Genomic DNA, 26,012 nt, shown 5'->3' on the forward strand with positions numbered 1-26,012 from the left:
GGAGCGAGGGAACGCCACGTGGGAACGAGGCTTCGCCCCGGTGAAGAACAACAGACCAGCGCCGAAACGTCCTCGAGGGTCGACTTCGCGAGTTCGAAGAAGCAGAGAGTGTTCCTGTGACTCAGGCGCAATTTCTTGATAGTTCTAACTTTAGAGAATGCGATATTTTGGGGAGACGAACCCAAAGACAGAGAGCCGGGCGACTCCCCAGAGCACAGAAGTAATCTCCTCACGGCGTTGTCCCGCTACTACTTATGCATGTAAATACCCTTAGGAAGCCCATTCACCTAACCGCACTAAACTGGCGGTCTCTTATGCGAGTTCTGAGAACCCCAGCTCAGGCATGCGCTTTATAAGATACCTTAAGTGCCTGGAGTCGCAGGCATAGAAGGCAACGAGGGTGCTGACAGCTAATTGAGCACCAGCGCAAAGGGTCACATCTACGCTCAATGCATTTGCATGTGTGAAAAACGTGTGGCGTTTGCACCCTCTATCTTCAGAGATATTTCAAGCAACTAACGCCACAGCCCACATTAAACCATTCCTTAGGAACGGGAGTAGGTCTGCGGTGAGTTAGTGCTTGCTATTCTGGTAGTTTGCTCTTCAAAGGTGCGTAAACCCCTTTTCGGATGTGTTAATGGACCTTGCTTGAGTCCCCCACAACAGGTAATATTTCTCGCCTTTCTGTCGAGCGGGTGCGCATTAAGATAGAGACGACAATTACACCAAGTATTTGTATAGGATAGTAGTGCAAACACTACACCTCCGTACGAATTGGTACTTTAGTGAAAATAACAAGAGTAACAACCAGAAAAAAGTGCCACCATGAAAAGAAAAGCTTCTTGTAACTGAAGAATAATAAACTAAAGATTTCAAGCGTTGAAAACGCAGCAACGTTCCATGAGAAAAAAATTGCCGCAGATTTTGTGAACAAAGGCGGAGACCTTGGAGCCATGATCTACGACTGATGACTTGCAGAAGCCCCACCTCTACATTTACTATGCCAGCCGCATCAATCGGATCGCAATGGGAGCAGTCGGTATACACCTCATTCCAGTTATTTGCCGCGCTTCGGCGGCGCCGCTCAGATGGTAGGACTGCTTGCGTCATGCTTGTGCATGGTCGCGCGGTGTTGGCTTTATGGTGATAGCTCTGTCCTACTGCTACACCACGCATCTGTCAGATTACTGCTTCCTACCCCTTCTTGTGAAGCCTTCGCCTAATCCGCGGCATGGCGCATTTTCCAACTTATGTCGGCTCGAACAGGCAGCTTTGCTCGCCGTTTGCAGAAGCGGGCTGAGGCTTTGGCGCAGCCTGTCACTTCAGGATGTCGGCTGGCATACTTCAGGCACCGCCTCAGGTGCTTGCGCCGCTTATTGCTGCTCCTTGCCTGACGAATAGAGCGTTGTAAGTTGTTACGTTCGTTCGTTTCGTGGCATCATCGGTAACGAAAATTGTTTTGCATGGCTAAATGATGCGGTCCGCGACACTCACGAGGAGTCCTCGAAAGTAGCAATAAAAAGGCACCGGTTACTTATGTTTGTTCACTTCGGCTGCTGCTTTCAGTTTTGTGTGAAGTGTGGGAGATGTTAAGGTCGTTTATATGGAGCTGAAGAACTTCGCTGCACAGACTGTAAAGAACAAGGGGACGTTTACGTGCATTCATTTACATATATTTACAACTATTTGGAGTAATAGCATATGCAATAGTTTGCGTGTATCTGCTGCTATATACATTGCCACTCTTTGTATTTATTTGCATTTATCCGTAGAGAATCGTGTCTATTTGCTTGTATTTACGCGTGCTTACAGTCATAAGAAATTTCAATTGCAGAGCAACTACTTTTACGTGCGAGGAGGACAAAGCATATCGCGTGCGAGTTGAATACAAGAGCGAACGACAAAAACACACCTAACGGTTGCCTTGAGGGGCCATTTCGCGCGCCATCATATGTTTGATCACTCTTTCCTGCGGCGCCGATCGACAACGGCGGTAGAAGAGCCGCTGCCTTGTGGTTCGACCTTTACGGTGACTGCGCTTGAATACGTGCTGAAGCAGGGCTTATTTCTGTTTTATCTGCCTCCATTTCTTCGAGGGTTTTTTTTTTTCGTTTTCCATCGTTTTATAAGCGCCTGGTTGTAGTCAGGACCAGGCAGAACGTCCGAAATGCTTGGAATCAGCTGCTGCGTCATGCATTTCGCTTAAAACAATCGTATCTGTAGGCTGCCACGGGAAGAGAAAAATCTTTATCTAGTTGTCGTAACGATGACAGATTATCATAGAGAAAGAACGAATAAGAGAGGACAATCCCATAGACCACAGCGGCCCTATCGATTGTAGCGCACCTAGCGGTTGGTGAGAGCAACAGGACCGGACTTTGCTGTTTCGATTTCACTGGCGCGAATTTGAAATTGCTAACGCGGCACCCATTCGATCCGAAATTATTTGACTAAGTTGTACAGACAACATAACTATAAAACAGGCAGCTTTGGATTCATAAATCAACAAGGGCTCTTTCTGTGCGGCGGGCTTGTCTCCTGTACGGAGCAAGTGGTAATTTAATATGCAGTATTTAATAAACAGACGGAGTGTCAAGGAAACTGTTTATTCCAGGGCAATATAAAGAATGAGCACATAAAGGCTGCACCCAAACCGAGAACAGCATGGTACAGAAAGGTTAGATAGAAATATAACCCTGTTCCTTGATATACGCAAGTCTGAAAGTATTAACAGAGAAGACAAAAGACAAGTAGTCACTGTAGACACTAGGCACGGCGTGAAATCTTGTAGTGGAAACCCTGTATGTTGCATACAGTAGGCTGGCCGGCTTTCTCAGAAGGTCGTCTGTTTCAGTGCCCTGCACCCATGCTGTCATCCTGCAATGACGATGATGTACCTAGCGTAAGAGTAATTGCTTGAATAATATTCTTACACTTGGTATCACAAGATGTTTGTACCAGAGGCAGTTAATATAGCCACACTTTAAGGAATAAAAAACTCAGGGGTCAACAGCAAGCTTATGACAGGCACTGACCAAAAAGCATACCTTTGCTTTCTTGAGGGGGTCTTGTATTAACACCTACGCCGATTGAAATAATACGTATCAGACAAAGCGAACATTGTTGAGAGCCCTGCTTACATATCCTTTTTTGCCGCTTTTTTACGGCTTATCTAAAATAAAAAAAAATGTTTAGTCGCTCCGCCACTGGAAGCGTTCCGAAAAAATCGCTACAATATTTGCTAACCTGTAATGGCAATAATTTACGATACTTTAAACTCAAATAAAGAAGCCGTTTTGCCCAAGCATTCCTATTATGAAGCTTGCGCTATAAATGTGAAAAAGCGATTTTTGTTTTCACCCTTCATGCGCAAATAGTAAGCGTAAAGAAATCCAAAACATAAGAAACCTCAACGCACCTACTGCCCCGTGGAATACGGAAGAAACTCGTCCCTGGCTTCTTGTGCGTTCTGCCGTTGTTCTGGCACCACTACAAAGAGCAGTAGTTGCCGTAGGAAGGGCCGCCGGTCGGCATGACAGGGTGTTCTGAAGGGTGTTAATGCATGCATCGACTAGTATGAATAATCAAAACAATACAGCAAGCCATAACTACGCTAAAAATTGTTTTCAATGTAACAGCAAATCTCGCCACAATACAATATCGCCTCCACACAAATACACGCAGTACATTTTGAGTCTAAATAGGAGCTGAACAAAGGCGCAGTTAACATGCACCCGAAACGTGCAAATACGAGCCCTTTCAGGATTTCCTATTATACGCGCCACGCCGCGCCTGCACAAGGATACGGAAATATGGCGTGCAATGCGCGATCCGCTTTACCTCGAGCAAAACCATACATTCGCATTTGTCACAGTAGTAAGGCCGAAGATTTCAAGACTGCGCAGCAATATGGCCTAACACTGCACCGCGCAATCAGTCTATGCTTACGTCATTCGTGCTGTGGGCCCCCCATGCCTTCCTCACACCACTCCCTTACAACCACCCACACGGCCAACCACCCGCGGCCAACCACCCACACGGTAAACAAACCACCCACACGGCCAACGCGGGTCTTACGCCGTATGTTAACAGCTCACTGCGATGTAAAAACGCAACAGTTGTTTGTGCTGACTCTTTATGTCAGTGTTTTCAAGCATAATTTTTGCAAGAAATGTGTCTCACCTGCTGTTCAGCACGACAGAAGTAGATTCTGCAGAACAGCAACACAAACGCAGCCGACGCCCACAATCACGTGCAAATGACAGTGCTGACGACGGTCGAAAAAAAACAACTTCGAAGCGTTTTTCAATAAATTGCTTCTTCATATATATGTTAAAATAGTGGCGTTGAAGCATAACATAGTTATTTAGCGACAAGAAGTGTGTGTGCTTTAATATATAAGAACATTTATTTTCGCGTTTGCGTCCTCTGGCGTTCGGTGAGAAAACTAGACGCTTGCGTAGCCGTGACGTACTTCCTGAGGCCAGTTTCTGCCGAGTGTCCTCTCTTTTTTTTTTTCTTTCTCTATCAGATTATCCTGTAAAAAGTAGAGCTAAGTCTTGAAAGCACTTGATTGCTAGATGGTACTTTCGAAAAATGCCTTTTCGGGTACATTTACCATACCTTCTTTATTTCATTCTCCCATTTGCCTTACTGAACATGATTGAATCGCAAACCAATGCAGCAAAACGCATTAACAACTACTTTTACCCTATGATTTCACATTTGCGCCCAGCAACTTTAGTGGCTCTCCCGGAATGTTTCCGCGCTGCAGCTAAAAGATGAACATCATTCGAACAAGCCGCCACATTCTTCCGCCGTTGCAATGCCAACGCCGCTGCACTGCAATCTCTGTGACTCCTTTTTAAGCCAGCGCCTGCAGCGGCTCCATGAGGAGCAGAGCCACGAACGGCGCGCTCTGTGACGCGTTCGTACTTGACAGGCAGCCTGGTGATATTGAGAAATCCAGAGCGCCACCTCACGAAGAAAGTGAGAATTGTCTTCGTCCGCTTTCCGTCACCACTTGCTACTCAGATTGTACTACGCTACTCAGATTGCACGCTACTCAGACTGCACGCGTTACTCAGATTGCAGATTGCACACGCAGAGCAGGCGCGAAGACAAGCCGACTAGGGAGAGTAGGAAAGGAGGATAGAAAAGAGGCTTGGACAGTGGGATCGGCAGTATTCAGTAGGCATTGTCAAAACAGAGGAGGCGCTGCTTCTACAGCACCGGACGCATAGAACAATGCTCATATAATGTTGACCTGTAAGAAGGGAATCGGACACGAAAAATTATACCACAACGAGCTCCAATTTCGTGACGTAATTGTTCCTAAAGTAAGAACAATAAAGGCCTTCCATTAATCGGGGGAAGACGACACCGTTTTCTAACTTAGGCGAGGGACCCGACAATGCCCAAAGGGAATTCAACTCAGAAGTGCAACGTAATTTGCTTAGGCAGGAAGCCTAGCCCGTAAATGAGAAAAGAAAGATGAGCGGAAAGCGCTCGCTCCCTTCGACCAAGCGAGAGTGCCCTTCAGAGCTAGTACAGGCGAGGAGACACGGAATGCCCTACCTGCTGCGGACTCAGCACTTCAGGTCGAGCGCTGGAGGGAGCTAAGAGACGTCCTAAGCGTCACAGCTTCGGCCTGTATTGAAGAAGGATCGACCATTCCCGCCTTTGGTTCCACCTGTAGAAAACAAAATTACTGAATACAAAGAAGTGCTGCTTTGTCTAATGTACGCAAAAAACCAGTGCTTCTACTGATAGGCGGGCGTATACTGCGTCTTTAGCGAAAACGCAGCTTTATTACCTCGCTACTTACTCAATAATAAGCCGCATGGTAGTACTAACTGATGCAGGAAGACTCAGCTCCTTGCAATGATCAAGAAAGATGACACCGCGCGAATCCACTAAGAAAAAGACGTGATGTGAAAGCGGGAACCCATTTCAAAAGGTAAAATGACATTGATTACGCGTGCGTTTCATAAGCGCTCCGAAACGTCGCTTTATAGGTTTTTGTTTTATCCAATCTTTTCAATGAGACCGTTCTACTGTTTTTTTTAAATTTTTTTTTCTTGATCGCTACATTCCTCTATAGGTCAAGCGCGTATACAAATTTTGTAATGTTCCTGCACGTGCCACATATTGTCAGCATTGTTTCTTGCCCACGCGCCAGAGAGGACAGGGAATAGAAGGCAAAGAAGATTACCTCGTGGTGTTCCCAAATTTTAGATTTAATTATACTCCATTCCCTGTACATGAGTTCGTTTGTATCCGCTATGCACCCTGGCCAATCCCCCGCCGTGGGTATGTGCCATTCAGCCCGAGGACATCATCATCATCATCATCGCTGGATGGGCTCTCCTATTCCTGTTGTTGGATTCACCCCAAAAGATCTTTCGTTGATGAGACGAGGCCACATTGTACGCCTGGGCCGTCCGCCGTACGTCCAAGCCATGGCTCGCAAACCCGGCACCGCTGATAGAGCTCCTCATTGCAACGGGAATGGCTGGGCGTCGCTGAACACGGAGCCGGACACTGCAAAGGCAGGGGTGGTCACACAACGACCAGCGCGGTGGCTTGACCTTGGCGGTAAGCGTTCTCCGAGCTCGTCCAGCGCCTGTCTTGTGTCCGGTTCAACATCTCGAAACGCCGGGAACATGGCGCTGGTGACGGCAGGCACCACTCTACTCGAGCACAAGGACCACGGATGTGGTGAGTTGGCCTTGAAACTTGGGAAAAAAAGACACCTTGGCGCAAATAATTTCACAAGGACACAAAAAGAGACGAGGAGACAACGGACAGGCGCCAGCTTCCAACTGTTTATTGCTCGAAAAAAAAACACATACATTTATAGTCTCGCGCAACGCCCACATTTACACACCACGTGCCTTATCGCAGCCGTGACTTATCGCCTAGGACGAACATTACTGCTCAGAAAATCGTACTCCGCCGCATACAACTTAAACGAAGTGTCACTCACGTACAAGGCTGCATTTTTCTTTATGTGAAAGGCTTCCAATGAAAGCCTCGCCTGCTTGAATTTGCTCTTGGCTAGAATCCTCGCCTTTTCCAGTCGAGGTGCACACTTGCACGTGTTAACGTGGCTCACCAAAGTGGCGTATTTATCTTTATTATTCGCTACCTTTTTGTCATGTTCCCCAAGGCGTTTGATGATGCACCTTCCCGTTTGCCCTATATAGGGCAATATTCCCCCTGACCTATGGAATGTCCTATATAGGGCAAACGGTGAGGTGCATCAACGAACGCCTTGGGGAACATGTAAAAAAGGTAGCGAATAATAAAGATAAATACGCCACTTTGGTGAGCCACGTTAAAACGTTCAAGTGTGCACCTCGACTGGAAAAGGCGAGGATTCTGGGCAAGAGCAAATTTAAGCAGTCGAGGCTTTTATTGGAAGCCTTTCACATAAAGGAAAAGGCAGCCTTGTGCGTGATTGACACTTCAGTTAAGTTGTATGCGGCGGAGTACGATTTTTTTCGCAATTTTCGTGCTAGGCGATAAGTCACGGCTGCGATAAGGCACGTGGTGTGTAAATGTGGGCGTTGCCCGAGACTATAAATGTATCTGTTTTTTGTTTCGAGCAATAAACAGTTGGAAGCTGGCGCTTGTCCGTTGTCTCCTCGTCTCTTTTTGTGTCCTTGTGAAATTATTTGCGCCTAGGTGGGGTTTTTTTTTTCAAGTTTCAAGATAAACTCAGTGCAGTATCTTACGGTATTTAATACTTCCACGCAGTATGAGCTCAGGACCAGCGGCGTGGTTCTTCGTTCTCCCGGCGAGACCCGAGCCAGGCACTGCGCGAGGACCCATCGTTGAACTTTGAAACGTATTTAATAATATAAAAATAAATTTTGTGTGCAATTCTGTAAAAAACTTCATCTAACCATATCAACGCAAATTAGGTGTCTCTGGCCGTTCCAGTTTCACCTTAATATCATTTTGTGAGCCGCAAACAACAATTCAACCTAAAACAAAACATACGAAGAGCACTCCTGATTCTCTTCGAATCCTCGTCCATGCGTGTACTTAACGTACAGGCCAGTGAGGATATGGTAAGTATATGTTAAGGCCTAGGTATAGTTCGTCTCGTTCAACCCGTGCCGGAGGAAGTACTGAGGGGACGCAGAGCCTGATTCGCCACCTGCCGAAAAAACCCTTGTGCCCTTCTGCCCTCGCGAGAGAAGCGGTACACAGAAGTAACTCTTCTGCATCTTAAAATTCGTCCAAAATTTCTTGAGTGGTAGATGACGAGGCCACTCCCCGTACAATGCCTTTAGTGCACGCTAGCTGCTCAGGAATAAAGGCTATAAAGGAATAGAATTGAGTGTATTACACTGGAGCAGATCCGATGCGCACTCCACCATGATGATGATGATGTCTCCTCAGGCTTATTGGCACATGAAAACCACGAGGGAATCTTCTTTGCCTTCTGCGCAGTGTTCTCTAAGGCGCGTGTGCAAGAAACAATGTTGACACTAGGTAGCACGTTCAGCTGCACGCCAAAAAGTTTAAAAGCAAGACAACAAGGGCAGGAAAAACCCAAGGAAGAAAAAGCCCCCTGGTGTCAGAAAAAATAAAAAGGTAAAATCCACTTATTGGAACACTTTCCTAATTTCAGTGAGAAGTTATCTTTTTCGCAGCTTATGAAGCGCTCATTTTTTTTATTTTACATTTTCAAGAGTCTTGCGCCCTAGACATGCTTATTTTTAAACGGAACATAAAATTTGCCTTTTACTGTTACCTGAATACACTTGCGCTAATTAGGGCAACAGACGACTTTCATTTGAGCAAGGTGCCGGGCTGAAAAACATTCCCAGTGATAAATGCAAAGAAATCCGCTCGCATAAGCTGGAACCAAAAGTGTTCTCACCGTTCCCGCAACGTTCTTGCGGGTGAAACTCGCCGTCTTCATTTGCGTTAGTGGCAATCGTACGACCACGAGACCATTGACAAAAATGAAGAAAAACTAGAGAGAATGTTTACTTCATTCGAATTAGGGCGAAAACATGGATTTCTGCGACGTAGAAGACGACGACGAACGGGCAGTGCCGCGGGACGGAGTGCTCGCGATAGGCCGTATGCGAACAAACAACGGAAGAGACAGCGGGCAATTTTGCTCATGGTTGCTACCCTGCAGAGTCATGCTTTCGCACAATAAAAGTGTCACTTATTTAGATTCTCCTTGTTGTCACCTGCAGTACCGTAAATTAGAAGCTGACAAAAAAGCTATAAAACTGGAAAACCTATGTTTCCCGAATGTTTGTCGATGGCCCATTGCGGGCATGAGCCATTAGAACGAAAATGAGTGATCCAAAGGGGCAATGTTTATTTTCCGATATAAAGTGCGCATCTTGGCATAAATTTTCATCGTCATGAGAATTTCCTTCGTTATTAGTGGTTAACGCTTCTCAAAAGAGAATCACGGAAAGCTGCCGTAATGAAACGTGGGCGGAGAAACATTTAAGCTTCCAAATGATTACCAGTAATATTGCTAAAAAACGAGCGGTGTGTGGATGCATTTGCACGTTCCGGAGGCACTGCCCTAACGAGAAAAAAAGTGACTCACAGCACCTCCAATCCCCGAACGCTGCCGTTCTGCATATAGGCGTCACCCTACAACTCCCTCCTTCTCTTGCCGGTCTCGACTCCAGGAGTGCATCTTCGGGGAACGTCTGCATAAGGTGTGGCGTTGTTGGTAATTTGAGTGATGGATCAGTTACTTTTGTCCCCAGTGTACATCAGATATAGAATTTAAAAAATTCTATCATTTTCAGATCCCAACATCTGAGGTATATAAGAATGTACCACTTAAGAGTTTTCGCAGCTCTGACAATTTAAGTGCAGTTAATAATGACAGCAAAGGTAAACTTTTGTTTCGGTTTGAAGTAAAATGAGAGGCAAGACGAGAAGAACACACTAGAGAGCTGAATTCAACTTTATGTACTAAAATCCCCAAGCCTTTGTAGAAATTATTGCAAAAAGCATTCACCAAAGCTACAGAGCATCTGCACACGTTACCACTGAGCAAGATAGACAGGAGCGCCGACTTCGCTGTTAAGAGGGGCTCTGTTTTGCTATATCCGAGAGAGATTGGGGAGTCGAAATAGAGGACGCTCGGATTTGGCACTGATGCGCTCGCGGTGTAGACGCTTTCTTCTCCTTTTTTTAAAAAACACGCGCATGCATCATGGCATGCATCGCGGTTGTCTGCTGCGTGACGCTGCACTGGCGCCATCATCTGTGTCACCACAGTTGTCCTCTACTTCTGCCTCCTCCCTACAGCTCACCTGCCGTGTTTCACAGGCTCCATTATGCGCACACTCCACATGCTAACTTGTTCCCTTCTGTTCTTCCACTATTATCTCCTGTATTCCATAGACGGCCTTGTAGTGAGTGTCAGTACTGCATCAGGAAAAGAGAGAGGCATGCCGGGATGCGCGTTCGCCAAATGCAGCCGGTACAGCCAGCGATGACAGCGCCGCCCACCGGCAGGTAGCAGCCACCAGTAAGGCTCGTTATAAATATTCGTTCAGAACGACAGCTTGACATCGCCGCTATGGCGCAGTGGATTAGAGGCACGTTTTGCTTATGGGAGGTCGGCCGTTCGACTCCGCTCCCTGTACTGTAACTTTATTGTTTTCTTTAATTTCATTTCTTAATTTTTTTCCCTTTTAGGTCGCAAATCGTGATGCTTAGTGCCATATAACGCCGTTTAAGCGTTATTTAGGGAATAATTATCCCTTTTAGGTAAGCCGTTGTGACAATCTTCAGTCACCGTCATCAATTCACCGTGGTTTCAAGCCTTGTGGCTGTACAGGCTGCAGTTGGCGAATACGCTGCCGGGCTTAACGTCCGGCATCTGCTTTTGAGCTAACAGTCGAGCTTAGTGGATGGCGCTCGAATAATTTCGGTCACCTGCGGTTCTTTAATGCACAGCGACGTCGCACAACACCCACATACTGTGCGTATTTAGCAGATTTCCAAAACTCAGCTTGGAAGATGCAGGACGGGTGGCGGAATGGCTTTTCCCTGCCGTGCACACAAATTTCCTTCGCCATATCATGGTTTACAGCAAGCGACAAAACAGTTCATCGCTTGCCCTGTCTTACGGAGCACCAGCATTCAAATACCGCTGCACAGTATGCGCTTCTCCCGTCAGCCATGCCCTCTGCGTTTCGGGAAGCTCTTGGGTTCATTTGTCGTCTGCTACGACGCCCCAATACGAAGCCGATGGTGCACACATGGCTCGGCAACAAACGAGATGCATTTTGCGGAGCTGACTCTCCAAGTACCAAGTGTGAGTAACAAATCAAATTGCTTAATAGGAAGTGGCTGGCTTGTTGGTTCATCATGCCGAGGATTATAGCGCAGTAGCAACATGGTCAAGAAAGAGGTACACCTGTGTTTGCGTCCGTCTTTCTTGTCAATGTTGCTACTGCACTATAATCCTCAGAACAAAAGAAAGCCGGACGAGAGAGCTGAAAAACAAAGATTTTATTACGTCCTAAAGCAGCAATAACGCTAAGTTTATAAACACTTCAAAGGGCCAGGCATCGCACCTTGAAACTGAAATTTACCTGCACTCGTACGGACATTCTCACAGCTAATATCGACTAATTTTTTTTAGGATTGAACTGTCGTTCAGGTTTCATATGCCGGTTGTTGTGCATCGGCCGATTCATCAAAGGAAAAGTGTTATCTTAGTAAACAAAGAGGCTATTGTGCGCTGATGGAAAAACATGATTCCCTTTACAGCTTCGTCAGAAGTAGACAACGCGAAAAACGGCATCCCACCGGCTTTTCGCCCAATGGTCGCACAGAATTTCGTTTCGTGGTAGTGTCGACAGGTGGCGCGTCGATAGGCTACTTCTGCAGAGGAAAAAGAGTACTCAAAGCATTTTCGTTGAGTGAAGGCGAGTGGATATAGAGAGTAGAGCGCAACGCTGGGCGCCGGACGTGCGCTAGCGAGGCCTTCCGAATGCATTGTGGAGCGTCAGAATCGGCACTGCTGTCTATCTTACTCCGTGAACGTCAGAAATGGCATGGGAGAAGCAAATGCGAAAGCTAGATTCCATGAAAAACACGAAAAAAAATTCTTCCCGAATTCAGTGAACTTCAATAACCTCCAAAAAACAATCAATACCAATACAGACAGGAAGCCAACGGGGCGCATCATTAAGCAAAAGAACAAAAGAATGCTAAAAGGAAAATTTTAGTGACAAACATTGCAGAATCCTTGCCAAAAAAAGGTAACTTGATAACAACGGTAAGAAAGTTAAAGCAAGGTTTTTGGTACAGAAATGATATCTAAAGAGCTATCCCGACGGCTTGTTATATTCAAGCAAGAAGTTTTGCAGGTTACTTCACAACATCGAATATTTCGACACCTAGGTTAAAGCTTCTAAGGCTTTTGCAGAGAAACATGCCTCTGATCTGTTAGCTGACAGTAACTAAAGAAATTTCCGTTGATGGATGTTTAAAGTTATGTGACGTTATGGTTGGTTAATGTTCCAAAGCAACTCAGCCTATGAGGAACGCCGTAGTCAGAGGCTCCAGAAATTTTGACCACCGGGGGTTCCTCAACGCGCACTGACATCGCCCAATACGCGGATCTCTAGAATTTTGCCTCAATGAAAATGCGACCGCCGAGATACATTGGTTCAGCTATGTTTATGTTATCAGAACGACATCTGCAGCACACCTGTCAATGACAGACAGTATGTCTCCTTGCTTAGGTAGCAAACTACGAAAGTTAGCAACAAAAAATGATATCGGTCGATTTGATTCAAAGACCTTGATTCTGCAGTTATCACCGGAAATGGGCTGCTCTCGGCTTGATTGCACAAGACGGTCATGAATGTCATCGTATCTGTAAGTTCTCTCACTTATGATCAGCTCATCATATGACAACCTAAATTTGCGTTCGCCTGCATTAGCCTTTGCAAATTACCTCAACTTTACCCATGCCACTTGCAGTTTTGGTGAAATCTCTTCGTCGATGCATACTTTAGGTGTGGTTAGGTCCTTCAATTTCAATGCATTTTTTCAGACGGAAATTTTCCTTTTGTATTTCAAGAACATCATTACTATCGGGGAATGGAAGTAGACTTGCGCCTACCAATACGATGAACGCGCTCATTTACTCCTGCCTCAACGCTTCAACGCTTCAGGCGAAAGCTTCACCACGGGACCTCGTGGTTCCATCGCCGAGTGCCTAGTTTTGACCTTTAGCTGAGTTTGAAGTCAAACCAAGAAAAAGAGAAAAGAATTGAATCAATGTCCATGACTCGGAGTGGAACCCGCAGCTGCGCGATCAGATCTCCTTTAAGGGCCGCAGAGAGAAACCATAAGGCTATCTTTCTTATGGAAATAGTGCCGAAAAGAAAAATGAAAGCATGCTTACGCCACAAAACAATACGTCACCTTACCCCGGCATGACCCCACCTTCCAAAACATCAAAAATCTGGGCGGCACACACATGCATCCAGTTAGGGCAGCCAGCTAGGCGCTCTTGCAGGGCAGCATATACTTCCCGCAGCAAAGCGCATTCTTCACTACAAAAGATTTCGAAGACCGTGGTGATTCGGCATGGTGGTCCACCATGTGGCTCTTCCCCAGACTAAAAAGTCCCTGCAACATAAATAGGTCCTATGGCAAAAGACAGTTTTTCTCCAGAGGGAAAAAACGGATACTCTAGGGTGTGCGGTCAATGTCGTTAATTGTTTGTTGTAATGTGTCCCAGAAGAAAACCTCATCAGTGCACAGAATAAACCAACTGTCAATTGTCTCTGGTGTACTTCTCAGGGAGCAATACAGCGTATATGCCGCCTTCATGCTGAGGAAACCACTGAGCTATCGCCAAACCAACACGCCTCGTGTTAAACTGCACCATACTCTCGCGCTGTGCATGGAGGGCACATCTTCATCAACGTCCATATGCTCCGTCCCGCTGCAGTGCCCGCTTACCGTAGTCTTCTCCGCAGCAAAAATCATTGGTTTCGCTCCGATTCAAATGTACTAAACATTCTCTGTAATTTTCTGTTCCCAGCTCGGGTACGCCGTTCACTATAAAGTTATCTCGTCTAGGGCGATTGTTAAGGTACAAAGACTCGCTGTGTGAAGTAGAGGGCTCCTCCTTATGAGCAGTTCTCCTCCACAATGCTCACTGAAAGTGTTTCTCCTCAACCCCCCGCTGTCGCTTTCTAGTGGCAGCACCTATTCTATGTCAATTCCCGATGTCCACGGACGGAGACTTTCTGAACTTTCTGCAGAGGCATGTGCCATCGACGCACTCCGGCGAGGACGCTGTTGCCGTTGCCTTCCGCAGCTGCTATGAGGTGGCCGTCTCTCTAAAGACACCGCCATTTCTCTCTCGTACGACTGTCCAGTGCCTCGGCTGGCTTGGCGCTCCCGTGCTTCGGATGCGTCCTTGAATCGGATAATGCGGCTGTAGTGAGCTCCAGATCGGACGGCAATTCCTGCAAACGCCTAACTACAGAGACATCTGGAGAATCGGACAGGCGTGCCTGATGCAGGAAGAGTGCAAATAAATGGCGTTTACTCTGTTGTGATGGGATGAATAAATTTGCACTTCGTGTCACTATTTCTTCTCTGTGATTTGAACACTAGGAGCACGCGATGGCTGTTATCACTATGGGATTCATTTATTGTGCTCGCGAGCCAACCACGCACCACTGGCTGACGTCGCCTAGCCCTTGTATTTACTCCGCTTCTCGGAGGGTGTGAGAAGCGTCAAGTTACATTTCCTGACTAATGAAGGTCATTTTATTCATCATTGCGTGTGAATAGGTTCCATGCACGAAGGAGAAACCATTAGGGCATGTGTTGAGCTGTGACTCGTGACTGTTAAGTTTGTCGTCGTGCAAATATGCCTAGGTTTGTAAGACATCTGCATATTCACAAGCGTGCCCATGTGCATTACAATATAGTTCAGCGTTTTAAAGGCGGCAGTCAGGCGGCGATACCTAGTAAGAGTACCACTCGAGAGTAATCTAGCGTGAAAGGTGCGCCAGTGCGAAAGTGGTTCGTGGCACTGCTAGGAAGCCCGACGGAGCCGAGAGGACAAATGATAATACACACACAGCGCTGATCTTTCTAACCCTCCTTTAATAACAGCACTACATGGCTGCCTGCTCACCTCTGTGCTCGCCTTTTTTTCTTAGATGTTATTTGTAGAGAAGAAATGCAACTTGTCCAGATCGCAGTTTCCCACCTTGAAAAAAATACGCGCGTATATATTTCCGCGTAGCCTTTTTTTGGTATCCCGAACAGCATTGAAGGACAATAGACACCTAATTTTATAGCGCGTTTTCTTCTTTCAAATGATGCTTTATCAATTAGAATACATAGATCACCGCGTGGTTTTTGCCTACGACAATTAAATAACATATAATTGAATTTCTTCTTGCATGGTGTTTCGGTTTTATGAATGGAGCGGTGGCTCTGACGTGCACTTGATGTTTAGGTCGCATGTCAAACGAAGAAAGGGTCATATAAATACGGGTACATAGTTTTAACTCACTGCAACACCTAAATCAACCCGTTCCAGTAGTTAGAGCACACCAAATGACGTATCAGCAGTTATAATGCCTTTTTTGTGCCTTACGTGACCTAAACACCAACTACATGTCACAGCTACTGTTCGGTTAATTAAACTAAAACTGTAACAGGGTCGAGAACAAATGCAATTATAAATTATTTAGCGGTCGCAGATGAATACTATAGGGTGATCTGTGTATATCAACATCTAGCGCTTCGTCTGAAACAAGAAAACATCAAGCAAAAATATTGTGCCTAAAGTCCTTTAACCTTTCAGTGAGGGCCGGCTTTGGACGATGCTTCTTTACGTAGCTGTTCAGAAAGCATCTAGCTGGCATTGTAATGGGCGTTTGAAAATGTGGAGGGAAGGAAGCTGCGGCTTATTTCCTGGCGTCATTTAAAATCAAAGAAACAGTTCTGTATCTTGCTATGCATAAAATATTGATTGATGTCCGTTTTCCTCAGCTATGCTCATTACAAATATAATACGCTTAATCATCTTTTACAAAGCTGCAGGTAGTTTATCAGCATTTCAAACTTTTTACTTTTATTTGTGATCAGAACTGCACTCATGTTGTAATGTGAGTACATACCAAATTTACTCCTGTAATTTTCGTTACACTATCAGAACGAAATAGCAGACATATTTATAATGTTCATTAGAATGTAATCACGTTCTGGTGACCCATTAAAGGGAAAAATCGCTTAGTTCATTTTGCGAAATGTCGGAATTCGTCTCGGTTGTCGTGCCAACTGTGGGCCACATGCACGCACAGATGCCTCGAGCAGTCTGCATGCTCGGGATTTCAATATAATATGTGTGTCAGTCAGTCTGCTTAAACATGAATTTTACTTCAGTTTTTCTGGCATACCTACCTTCTTTTTCTTTTGCTTCAGTGTTTTATGCCCTACGTTCAGGCATTTACAATTTGTTGCATTTACCTCCACGTGCCAGTCATCGCCAGCATTTACTCTTGCGCACGCACCTTCAAGAACACAGAGCAGAAGGCAAAGAAGATTCCCTCGTGGCGTTCGTTGCTCCCGCTCTCCTGTGCCAGCTGTCCGACTCAGGTTACAGGCTTTGTCGTCGCTGTGACGCGGCCGCGTTGTGCGCGTCTCCCTACCACCGTTCGATCAACCAATCGCTTACAGACTACGCTCCGCAGAAGAGGCTCCTGATTGTACTGTGGTTGCTTGGCCGTCCCTGAACATGGAATCAGCCTCTGCGATCGCAGCGGCGGTGACACCACGACCAGCGCACAGTCTTCAATTTGGCGGTCGCCTACCTCTAAACTCGCCCAACGCCTTTCCTCTGCCCGGTTCACCCATCGGACACACGGGGCATTCAGAGCTGGCGATGGGCGGCACCACCCTGCTCCAGAACAAGGAGCGTGGACCCCAACACAAATATCCCCCCGAAACTGCACCCATCCCGGCAGAGCTGTTACCCGACCTCCCAGTGACCGCCGCGGTGAGTCATTTCGAAAATGTCCTTAGTTCCTGAAAATAGACGCCTTGGCCGACATCGTACTCGGTCTCAACCAAGGGACACACCATATATCGAAACATGAGCAGGAAGCTCTCTAGGGTAGCGCTCTGAATGGTTAAGGTGCATTTTTTCCGCGAACCGACAGTTTAACACAATAAAAAAATTGCAGGCGGTTTAGCATTGGTAAGCGCGGAATATCGTGCAGTATCGCATTAGTTACGGGAAGTACTTAAGTTCCTGACATGCTAAATGCATTTGACCTGAATGTCTTTACTTGGAAGGTGTTTTCCTCGAATGTCTTTACCCAGGCCTTCACTCAGGTGAACGCCTGCTAGGTGTGCACAACTGGCATGTTGCAAACGACCTGCATTCCATACACCAGGCTTCAGGCACCCAAGTACGTGCGTACTGTACGTACCCATGCCTGAAATCGAAAAATGCGTATGTTAGTGCTAATGCAGTAAAAAATTAACCGGGGCACTTGACCTCCTACTTAAATGTATCACATGATTGCGTTAATCAGTCAGTGCCTCTAGGGGATTGGTCATTCTCTATTTGATACTCACAGGTCCCCGGAAGTCCTCCTACCACTCTAGCGCAGTAGTCCAGCGGTCAAGAAAAATTCAGGGGGCACTTTGTCTAAAGTGCGTAGAGGTGAAAGCGCTTTCCGAACCACTTTCGCTGCTTCTGTGGCACTGGTGGCGTCACATATAACTGAGTACTGATTGCTAAGTGATGACAAATCACTAATTAATGATTAATTACTGATTAATGCCTGAATACTAATTAACTGCTAATTAATGACGCTTAAGCTTCGCCTTTAGGAGTGGAACGCGACAGCGGCCTCTAGAATTTCGCCTCCATCGAAGGTCGGCCGCCGCGGCCGGGATCGAACCCGCGTCTTTCGGCGGGTCCTTCTTTATTTCATCCTCCCATTTGCCTCCCCTTAGCTTTACCTTATAATTTCACGTTTGCGCCAAGCAATTTTAGTGCCTCTCCCAGAATATTTACGCGTTGCAGCTAAAAGACGAAGATCATACGAACAAGCCGCCACATCCTTCCGCCGTTGCAATGCCAATGCCGCTGCACTGCACTCTCAGTGACTCCTTTTTAAGCCAGCGCCTACAGCGGCTCCATGATCACCACCGCCACGAACGGCGCGCTCTATGACGCGTCCATACCTGACAGGCAGCCTGCTGACCATGAGAAATGCAAAGCGCCGCCTCACGACGAAACAGAGAACGTTGCAAAAATTGTCTTCGTCCGCTTTCCGTCACCAGAAGCCACTGAGATTCCACTCTCCCCCACACATGCAGAGCAGGCGTGAAGACTAGCCCATGGGGGGGAGTAGGAAAGGAGGATAGAAAAGGCGCCTGGGCAGTCGGATGGGCCGTATTCGGTAGGCATTGTAAAAATAGAGGAGGCGCTGCTTCTACAGCACAAGACGCATATAACAATGCTGACATAATGCTGATCTGCAAGAAGGGAGTCGGGCATGAAAAATTATACCACAACGAGCTCCAATTTCCTGGCATAATCGTTCCTAAAGTTAAGAACAATAAATACTTTCCATCAATGAGGGGAAGACGAAAAGGTTCACTAAATTAGGCAACGGACCCGACAATGCCAGAAGGGAATTCGACTGAGATGTACATTGTGATCACCTTAGGCAGGAAGCCGAACCCGTAACTGGGAAATGAAAGCTAAGCGGAAAGCACTCGTTCCCTTCGAGTAAGCGAGAGTGCCCTTCAGAGCTACTACAGGCAAGGAGACACGGAACGCCCTACCTGCTGCGGAGTCAGCTCTTCAGGTCCAGCGCTGGAGGGAGCTAAAGTTTGGCGTAAGCGCCGCGGCTTGGGTGCTGTATTGAAGAAGGAACGACCATTCGCAGCGTTGGTTCAAGCTGCAGAAAACAAACATTATTGAATACAAAGAAGCCCTGCTTCGCCTAAATTACGTAAAAAACCAGTGCTTCCACTCATAGGCGGGCGCACTTCTTCGCCTTTAGCGAACACGAAGCTACATTACCTCGCTATACTTTCTCAATGAGAAGCCGCACATAGAAGTAACTGATGCACGCAGATTCAAGTCCTTGCAACTATCAACAAAGCTGACACCGCGTTAATCCACTAATAGACGTGGTGCGAAAGCGGCACCCGTTTCAAGAGGTCAAATGGCATAGATTAAGCGTCTGTTTAATGAGCTTTTCACATGAAGTAAGTGATTCATTGCGGTGATACATGAGTTTTTGGTTTTTCCACTCCCGTCAATGAGATCGCTGTACTGTTTTCTTTTAATTTTTTTTCGATCTCTAGATTCCTCTATAGGTCAAGCACGTATACAAATTTTGTGGATGTTCCTGCACATGCCACCTATTGTCAGCATTGCTCCTTGCCCACGAGCCAGAGAGGACAGGGAGTAGAAGGCAAAGATGATTACCTCGTGGTGTTCGTTGCATGCGCTCTCCCATTCCGGTTGTTCGATTCATCCCAAAAAAAACCTTTCGTCAATGAGACGTGGCCATATTGTACTCCTGGGCCGCCGGACGTTCGTTCAAGATATGGCTCGCGAACCCGGCACCGCTGAACAAGCTCCTCATTGCAACGGGAATGGCTGGGCGGCGCTGAACACGGAGCCGGACACGGCAAAACCAGGGTTGGTCACACAACGACTAGCGCGATGGCTTGATCTTGGCGGTGGGCCTTCTCCTAGCTCGTCCAGCGCCTGTCCTGTGTCCGTTTACACATCTGGAAACAAGGGGCACAAAGCGCTGTTGACGGCAGGCACCACCCTGCTCTAGAACAAGGACCGCGGATGTCGTGCGTTGTCCTGACTTTGGGAATTTACCCGTCCCTGCATAGGCAACTGACTTTGGGAGTGTCCCATCCCTGCATAGGCAAAAGTCGACAACCCGCCCACCGCCACGGCGTCTTTTTTTCCCATAAGCATGTTCACAGACTTTACCGTATAGATGCCGTCACCTATAGTGGTGAGCCGTGAATAGACTGCGTATTCGCTTCGCTTCGGTTGCACATTTGCCCTTGAAACAATATTCCTATATAAAAATGGGGCCGAGCGCGAAAACAATTGCCTGAAACTCTACTACTTGAGTCCCCATTATTTAATATTGCAATTCACCAAGCGGTGCCCTTTTCGTAAAGAGCATGCCGTTGCGGCTCGCTCACACTTTGAATTCGACGTGAAAAGCAAGAAAATTCTTTTCGCTGCGGCGAACTTTCGAAGGTAATCCTGCATGAAAGGCCTATTACTACGGAACAGTTGCTGTCGGCGAAAAAGCTCGTTGCATGCGACTAATGAGTATGAATCTGAGAACAAGGTTTTACTGAATCCTTTTCGCCGTAACCATCTATCGAGACACCGCATTCACTCAGGTATCACCTGCGCACTGAATGTGAGCGCCGCAGGATTTTGGCGTGGCGAGCTTCACTCGTTCTTGTGCCCGAACGGCTATATGTTGTCGTTCCGTTGGTCTGTTCACTGCAGAGTTTCCAATGCCGGTTTTATCTGATCTTTCAAGGCGATAGCGTTAAAATTTTCGTCGTCATCATCGACGCTACAGGTGTTGTGGGCAAGAATTCGGCGGAGAAGAAACCTACGTTGGCTACCTTGGTAACGTGATTTCGTAGCGCCATCACAATCTCCACACCGGATTGTGAGCACACTGTACACCGTAGCAGGCGACAGTTAAATTAATGATTGGCCGCGAGAAGTTGCTCTGGACGAGCAGCCTGGGTCGCACAGGCCCTACCAGTGGCAGCACCTGCCATCGCAGGGCATTGAAGCATCGCTTAATCACTGCACTACTCCGCCAAGAGTGATTTGAGGACTCGCAGTGATCTTTGAGTGTAAAGCAGAGAATGCAGTTCCCCATAAGCAATTCCGCATTTATGTCATTAAGGCGGATCTGAGGTGTTTCCTCCAATTTTTCAAAATTTTAGCTCGAAAGCACTCCTTCAGACGTACCCACCTCGAGCAAGAATCTTGTGTTGTGCGACCAAATTAACTTGGGTAAGCTCGGGAAATATCGGTGGAGCGCCACGCCAGCTGTAGCCAATGGAAGGAGCGCGTGGCACCAGCTGCTTCTAGAGTGAAGAGAGGACGATGAATGTCAAGAAACGCGGTTGTGTGTACAGCCGCCCCGATTTTTAATAATATAGCGCGAGTGGCGACACAACTGCTGGTCACCGCCTTATAATGACGATAAGCGTGCAACAAGGCGAGAGTTCGCGCACGCGCACGAAGGCAGAGCGTCGTCTGCTACGCTGTTCCGAGCACGAGGCCACACGCCCTGCCGCAATATCAGTTCGCGAGATGCCGCCAAGCCGTAGAGCGCAAGCGCATGATTAATATGTGGGACTGCGTGAGACGTGATTTCTTTCTCTCTCTTTTTTTTACCTATTACGGGAGGCCAGCCTGGCGATTAAAAGTTATGATAAGAAAAAATACAAGGAAAGAAATTCCCACATATTAATGATGCGCGTGCGCTCTATGGCTTGGCGGGATCTTGCTAACTGATATTGTGGCAGTGTCCTCGTGCTCGGAACAGCGTAGCAGACGACGCTCTGCCTTCGTGCGCGCGCGCGAACTCTCACCTTGTTGCACGCTTATCGCCATTATAAGGCGCTGACCAGCAGTTCGGTCGACGATCACGCCATATTATTAAAAATCAGGGCGGCTGTACATGCTGGTACCAGACAGATAGAGCAGATTTAGAATGAACGTATGCTCTCGCATGTCTACTAGGCTTAACTACGTTAAAGATTACCTGAAAAGGGTCTTGGAGGTTGGCTATAAAATGCTTGCATTATGTACAATACAGGCTACCGAGCATTCATGCCGCATACATAACCTCAAAGGCAAGCCGATAATCTATGATGCATTTCTAATAACTTCAGCTTCCGCGCCTCGCGGCTACCAGCGGTTTCTGGTTTTTGCCCCAAGCCACACGCAACGCGTCATGCAGCGCTCGTTACGTCAACAGCGGACTGCTGTGATTTTTCGCCATGCCAAATTCACGCAACCGCCCGAGGGGCTGAGTCAGTGGGGCCGGCGGAGGAGCGCCGTCATTTTAGAGCGCAAAAACAGACCAGAGTCGATGGAAAGGGGCGAAGATCCAGCAATGCATATTGACTACAGATAGCCCAGCTTCCACGAAACTAATTAAAAAAAATTCTTCTTGGAGGATATTTGTGAAGGGCTTCATTTAACATCCTAGGCATCCAGGTACGTTCTTGCACCCCCCATTTTGAACGCATGTAAAACCGTACCACTTTTTTTTTCTTGCAGCCAGCGACCAAGCTCTGTCCTGGCCTTTTGTCAGGGGTAAGACGCTTGTTTTTCGCTCCATGCATCTCCTCGTGGGCTGTGACAGCGAGCCACTATCATCACCGCTACTTTGGTGCCCTATGCCGGCACTGGGGGCGCCTCTGGGCACGGTGCTCTCCGTGCTGGCTTTTTCTGGATTGCTGCAGCGATTCTCTGCGCTGCTATAAGGTGAGTAAAGGTCCATATTCGCCTTTATTCTGGCGTCCACGTTTAACTCGGGTTGCATGCAGGTCGTGACGACCTGCATGCTTTTCTGTAGGTCATCAGCTATCCAGTGCAGATGTTTGAGCGGTCCTCTGAGTAGGCCGTGGAGCTAGAGCCAGCTTTTTCAGTTCATCATGAACACAACTACGGAAGAGCCGCCGCGGTGGCTCAGCGGTTATGGTGCTCGGCTGCTGACCCGAAAGACGCGGGTTCGATCCCGGCCGCGGCGGCTAGAATTTCTTTGGAGGAGAAATTCTACAGGCCCGTGTACTGTGCGATGTCAGTGCACGTTAAAGAACCCCAGGTGGTCGAAATTTCCGGAGCCCTCCACTGCGGCGTCTCTCATAGCCTTAGTCGCTTTGGGACGTTAAACCCCATAAACCAAACCAAACCAAACAACTACGGAAGAAATGAAAGGTGCTGAAAGCCGTTTCTTATCGTCCTTTCTCTTTACTGATTTGCGTCTTCCCGTTCGATGCCTTTATTCTTTCTGAAACGACCGCCTAGGTTCCGCAACACCTGCCGTAGACACTTAACTTAGGACTACGCATTTTTTCCGAGATTTGTATTGGGGCCAGACATTACACGAAAAAGCGGCATTCTTCTGAGCTGTTCAGACTACATTGAAATCCACACTTATGTACTCCAATTGCGTGACGGCCGCATTATAAGACTAGGCACCCTCTCTAGAGAAATTCTGAAACATATGGCGACCAGTGGGAATAGAGCACGAGAAAAAAAAAATTCGCTGTGGTTTGACCAATTGCCATCCCAAGTGGAATTGCGGAAGCAACGGCGCGAGAGTCGCAGTGGCGGCGGCGCCTCTGAGTCACCCGCGTAGCCGAAGAGTCCGCGGTGGATCCAGCGCCGCAACTGTGCGCCGTGTGACGTCACTCCTCCTGGAGAATGCACTGCTGGCGCAGCAGCGATGACACCTCTGAGTCACCCACGCAGCAGAGGAGTCGGCAGCGGCTCCGCGCTCCTCTGACGTCAATCGCTCCTCGCACTTGCGCGGCTGGGGCTCTCCGGGGCTCCGTGAAATCGCTCACACTTAGCGTAGTGTTGCTTTCGCAACTAAAGACTGCTAGTAAAATCTGCTGCACCCACTGGTCATGTGTAAGCTTTTCCGAATAGAGCATCAAAGCGTAAACGTGTGTATAGCGATGAGGTTTAGCCCTCAACCGTAACTGAAAATGAATTGGCAAAGAGATTTTTGAAGAAAGGAAATGGCGCAGTATCTGTCTGACATATCTCAGTGGACACCTGAACAGCAACATAGGGGAATGGAGGAAGGAGGGAGTGAAAGAAAAAGGTACCGTAGTGGAGGTCTCCGGAGTGATTTCGAGGATATTTAACGTGCACTGACACCGCACAGCATCCGGGTGCCTTTCGCGTTCCGCCTCCATCCAAACTAGGGTGACGCGGTCGGGTTCGGACCCGGGTTCACCGGCTGGGTAGGCGATCGCCTTAACCACTGAGACCCCGCGGCGGGTCTGTAACTACAGTTATTCATAATACAACATTTTGGACGAGTTGGTTACCTACATTCATTATTACAGCGCAAAGACGGCACAGAAGAAGAACGGGTCACAACAGCCCTGAAGACCCAAGACATCAAGCGGCCCGCGCACGCCCGGCGCGAATACCACAGCACCCGTCGTTACGAGCCCGAACAGGCGACGCCGCCTTTGATGGGCAAAGCGCCCGGAGCCGGCCGGCAGCCCAAGACGGATAGTCTGCTTCCTCAAACGGGTCAATGCAAAGAGCCCGCCGGGAACAACCGACGCATCAGCCCTTCGGATGAAGCCTGCGCCAGGGGTCAACAGCAACCTGCCAGAGGCGGTTGTCATTCGGCCGGTCGCAACCGAAATCCTTCCAACCGCCAATCCAACGGCCACAGCCAGTGGAATAAGGACAGCGCGAGACCAGACAATCCGGACGGTGGAAATCGCGGCGGGGGTGTGGCCGCTCACCTCAATCCGGGCACTTACGGCTGCCAAAAGGCGACCGGAGCTTGCAGACTTGCAAGCCCAGCCGACACAAAAGCAGCGACGCCTCCGCCGCCCCCGCCACCGTCTCGAGGACGACACTACAACAACAAGCAGAATGGAGGAGGCGGACAAACGCAGGCCTGGAGGCAGTTTTCTAACACCAGACCGAGTCCTCAACCTGTAACCCCTCCCGCCGCAGCAGCGACCGCTGCCCCTAGGGCGGCAACAGCCTGCAACAACACCAACAGGTCTCCGACGCATAAGAATAAGGGCCCAGCCACTGGCGATCCTCCGTGCCCATCGCGAAGGTCCCGCCGACAGCAACACCAACAGGAGCAGCGGTCTGACTACAACCATCCCCGCAACAGCCGGGTTAACGCTCTGGCGGCGGACACGTCTCTGCGGCAGGGCTCCCGCAATTTTTAGCGTTCTGCACGCGGGGCTGTGGCCGAGGTATCGCCGGAAGGTGCTGGCGACGATCTGCCGGACGATGGGTCGCGTAGGCGCTCCATGTCCCTCAAGGGGCTTTGGGAGAAAACCAACCTGACCATTTTTCGCCGGCGGACGTCGCAGTGAACGTGGTGCATGTTTGCACACGCCCAAGGCCGCCCGACTGCCGGACTGGAGCCATTCGTTTCGCCTGCATCAGCTGGCAACCAGAGTATATGCGGCCGCTTCTGATGTGACGAGAGTTTGGTTCAACTCGGTGTCACTTGATTTTAAGGTTATCGCTGTGCCCACAGACTCGTATTTAGCGCACTGGCAATTTTCCACGAACTGTCCTTGTGTGAAAAATGACAGAAAGCTATTTTACTGCGGACGGAGCAAAAGGTTGAGCTGGCGAGGATGAAATTGAAGGCACTGACTGTTCGAGCGCGTCGGGTTGCTGGCTTAGAATGACAGCTCTCCTGTACATACCTTAGGTGTTTCATGAACATACGTGACTATATTGACGTCCTCCCTATTTCGGCGCTGTTGTGTCCCCTCATTGTTCTGTGCCGGCCTGTGCCGCCTCATTGTATTTCTGTGCCGCCTTATTGTATTTAACCATCCAAGCTTTTCTGATAATTAACTAATTAATTTATGCCAATGAATCTTTTTTGTTCGCTTAACTCTCACTGATGAAATGCATTACAAATCATTTCAAACTTTTTGTTTTATTCTAGTGCCTATTTTTGCACTGTTTTGGCTGTCAAGGGCGGTTTTCCCTTCCACTCACTATACCGACGTCCTCCCTATTTTGGCGCTTTTTCGACAATTTTGGCTCTAATTAAATAACTAATCATACTGTCGAAATATTTTTTTTTTTTTTGCGAACATCGCAAGTGCTGCGGACACGTTTTGCAGGCACATTTTGGGGACACGTTTTTGTGACACGGCCACGCCGACGTAGCCTA

General features: G+C 47.9%; 1 pseudogene; it reads left to right on the plus strand.

Moving 5' to 3' along the window:
* The first annotated feature begins 6,665 nt into the window (after positions 1-6,665).
* Positions 6,666-25,191, plus strand: LOC149354611 (uncharacterized; annotated as a pseudogene).
* The last annotated feature ends 821 nt before the right edge of the window (positions 25,192-26,012 follow it).

The sequence above is a fragment of the Amblyomma mixtum genome, chromosome 3 (assembly GCF_055824585.1).
Source record: "Amblyomma mixtum isolate Tamu chromosome 3, ASM5582458v1, whole genome shotgun sequence".
Taxonomy (NCBI): domain Eukaryota; kingdom Metazoa; phylum Arthropoda; class Arachnida; order Ixodida; family Ixodidae; genus Amblyomma; species Amblyomma mixtum.